The 3,932-nt window shown below is 37.4% G+C and overlaps 1 long non-coding RNA gene across 1 annotated transcript; it reads left to right on the forward strand.

Moving 5' to 3' along the window:
• Window positions 1-251: 251 nt before the first annotated feature.
• Window positions 252-2,743, forward strand: LOC108519958 (uncharacterized). The gene is made up of 2 exons (XR_001882780.1): window positions 252-373; window positions 2,381-2,743. It is a non-coding gene; the product is annotated as an uncharacterized LOC108519958 (long non-coding RNA).
• The last annotated feature ends 1,189 nt before the right edge of the window (window positions 2,744-3,932 follow it).

The following is a 3,932-nucleotide window of genomic DNA, read 5'->3' on the forward strand; positions in this document are numbered from 1 at the left end:
GTTTTCTGCAAGAACTGACTTCTACAAGAAACCGAGAAAGAACTGAAGCAGGGGAAGGGTCGAAGCTCCAGGCACAGGGAAAATGACAAGAGGGTAAAGAAACCATGGCTGCTGGTCTGTGCACCTGTGAGTAGCCGAATACTGGGGCTCAAGGTTAGTTAAGGAAGAGACAAATGAGGCTGGAGAGGTTTGCTGGAGACAAGTCATGAAGGGTTTGTTAACTATCCCATGTCATTTGGATTTTTATGTGGAGTCTTTGTAAAAGTGACATGAAGAGATTTTCATGTTGGAAAAATGACTAGCTGCATCATAGAATTAGTGTGTAAGGGTGGCTCGAGGAAGAAAGTTTCTTCACAGCTATTGCAATAAACAGGTGAAGAATGACTGAGGTCTGAACTGGATATTGTTGGCACATGGAAAAGATGGCCAGATACAAGAGATATGGGAGAAGGAAAATTTGAAAAAAAAAAAAAAAAAAAAGTGATGAGTTAAGTGTTACCATAGAAAAAGAGAAGGAAGAAAAGACCTAGGCTATGAATTGAGCAACTGGATAATGATACAATTTTTTAAAGGTAGGAAACAGAAAGTGGAGCACATTTGTGGACCATTGTCTTTCTATTTAGTGATATGAATATGTACTTATATTTTAGCCAGATAAACTTGAACTAAAAATTCCAGTCTATAGGAAAGCATGAATTGGAGAGATAGACTTGAGGTCTAAACTTCACTTTAAGTGCTTGATCTATAATGATGGGAAGGGAGGGGAGGTGTAGCAGTCTGGCCACCTTCCTTTCTAGCTCTTTTTGCTTTAAAGTTTCTAGAAGAAAGGATGGGATTTCTGAAAGTACTTCAGTAGAATGAGGTGGGAAAGTAGGCGTGAATTCAGCCCGAAGTTAATTTTACTGACAGTTCTCTATGTGCAATTGTGCTAATGATCAAAATCAGCCAAAATAACAGCAAGTTATACGAGTTTAGAGAAAGCCAAAATTGTTGCCTACCAGATAGTTTGTCACAGAAAAGGATTCCCAAATTGCCAAGTGCTGTTTTCATTTGCTGCCTGCTGTCGTTCTAACATACCCCCTGTCTATTGGAAATTTCCAGAAGGCATCTTAACTGACTTCTATGGTGCTAATTGCAGAAAACTCACCGAATTTCCTTCTTCTTTTAAAGACATTATATCCTCTTCTTTCCTGAATTAAAAATAAAATCTCAGTCCGAGTCAACATTCTGACAGAAGTTTAAACAAACCTGGGGCATTAAAATGCAGTTTAAAAAAAAAATGAAAAAAAAAAGGAAGAACTAACTGTAAAACGCCCTGTCTACATAAAGAATTGGAAATGCATATAATATTGTGTTGCTGAGTTTGGGGTGGTATGTTTATGCACTTGAGTGATTTTTGCCCCAAATATATATTTATTGATTGATGTAAATTCAAACCAGCCTCTTAAAAGTTGGGTAGTTGGGGCCAACTACTGTCAGTAGCCGGTGGCTGGCACCCAGTGATGGCAACGATTTCACTGAGGTTTAACCATGCGCTTGAGTACATAGGTCCTTATGCACAGAGCTGCTGGAATTCTATTTCTGCTCTCCCTTGAGCCTAGGATGACAATCATGATAAATTGCATCATACTGTGAGGTGGTTTGTGATGAAAACAGATTTCCACCAGGAATCATAACACAGCCTCTACTCTCAGACTCTGATGAAACACTTAGAATGTGCAATTATCTTTTCTCTCCTCTTTCTCTTTTGTCTTTGTTAAAATAAAACAAAACCAAGGCACTCCCACCCAAAGAATAAACCCACAAAAAAAAGCAAACATTTAAGATAACTGAAATGTGTACTGGGAACAATACTCTTTATCTAGCTAGAGATTAGGATTTTTATTATTTTATCTATGGATATTTATGTGTCTATCTAGATATCATGTACATATGTATCTATCTTAATTATTCAGTTCTCAAGTGGAAAAGATATAGTGGAAAATGAATACATAGGGATTTGAAAATTATAGATGGGATAAACTGTAGAGTTAAGGAAGCTACGAGTGTTTAAGAAACTAAATAAAAAGCTTTCTCCATGAAATTGGACAATTTTGAACTTATGCAATGTTCTCTTTGTAGATATGCCACAGTGGTTAGCATTTGATAAGATATTATTTTTATCAGAAGGGCTAATTTACTTTATTATTTGAATATATTGGTATTTTGGTATAAACTGGATCACCACCCTGTTTTTAAATTTGACCAAGCCTGCTCTTGGTCAAAGTAAACAGAATTTGTCCTTTTAAAGGGAAAATGCAATGCCATATCACTTTTCACTGTTAAATTTCTTGCTTTAATCATTTAAATGGTGTGATGTTCTTGTCTTCATTCTCCCCAGGGTCTACTGGAGACCTTGGCTTTTTACTTCCCTGACGTAACTTCACACTGCTGGAGCAATGCTCACATTGCTCAGCAAACACTGGCAAATCTCAAGATGCAGTTCAGGCTACTCCATGATGAGGGTGAGTCCCCAGGCTGTCTCTCAAACTAAAGATTCCCCAGCCAGGCAACTCTAAAGAGTCTTCAACAAGGCAACACGATTACTCTGTGTGCTTAGAAGAAGAGGGATTATAAATGTCAGCTGTTGCTCTTTGAATCCTGCTAATTCATTCATTGACTCACTCATCTTTCCCACAGGCACGTGCTGTGAGTTTGCTGCATGACACTGGAGGTTATAAAGAAATAAAATACTTGGGGCTTACTCTCTATGAAATAAAATTCTAATTCTTTCTACCATATATTCTTATGTGAGATCCCAGCCTGCTCTACCTGGTACCTGGTCTAGGGCATTTTTGTATCAGATTAAATTTAAAAGTGTTTCAATAATTAATAATGATCAAAAGTTATAAATATTGGGAAAATATAGTTGATGAGGTGGAAAATAAAAGGCCACTAAGTATAAAATTAGATCAAATAGACATGTATAAAATTAAGTCATGTGTTATGGGCTAAACTGTGTCCCCCGCAAAATTCACGTTGGGGTCAGTACCTCAGAATGTGTCCATATTTGGAGACAGAGTCTTTATAGAAAGAATTAAATGAAAATGAGATCACTAGAGTCAGCTCTAATCTGACAAGATGGGCATCCTGATAAGAAAAGGGAATTTGGATGCAGAGGGAAGATTATATGAAGACACGGGGAGAGGATGACCATCTACAAGACCAGGAGAGAGGCCTGTCTATAAGAAACCAACCCTCAAAGAGAGAGGCATTTCCGTAAGAAACCAACCCTGCCAGCACCCAGCTTTTGGAGTTCTAGTCTTCAGAACTGTGAAACACATTTCTTTTGTTTAAGACACTCAGTCTATGGTACTTTGTTATAGCAGCCCTAGCAAATTAATACAGCATCAAACTTGGAAAGTCATTCAAATGCATTTACTGAGAAAATCATGTATACGTATCATTATCATAAATGCTGCATAGAAGACATTAATTTATCTAGGCCCAAAGCTCCTTGAAATTCCCTTCTCTGACAAGTAAAATCACACTTTGGTTGTCTGAGGAACACACACACATATCCAGGAACCTAAAGTCAAGTGAGGTGGGACTTTTATCATTGGTAAATGGGAATTCAAAAAATTAGAAAAATCACAATAGTAACAGTAATAATGACAATAGAAGCTGCCTACACTGAATGCCTTCTCTGTGCCACATATGGCAGTAAGCATCACAACACCTCTCTTTAGTAGAGATTTTTGTTTCTCTCAAATAAAGGGACTCTCTCTGTATCAATCACCTATCAATCAATCTATATATTAGGGACCTAAAGCTTCAATAAGTTGTCTTGTTTGCCCAAGCTCTCATAGCTAGAAATTTAAATATAAATTCATCTGAGTTCTAACCCAAAGCTCTCTTGGTGGAAGCGACATGGTATAGGCACGTGTTGTTCT

This window comes from Rhinopithecus bieti, unplaced genomic scaffold (genome assembly GCF_001698545.2).
Source record: "Rhinopithecus bieti isolate Rb0 unplaced genomic scaffold, ASM169854v2 scaffold_47225, whole genome shotgun sequence".
NCBI lineage: Eukaryota > Metazoa > Chordata > Mammalia > Primates > Cercopithecidae > Rhinopithecus > Rhinopithecus bieti.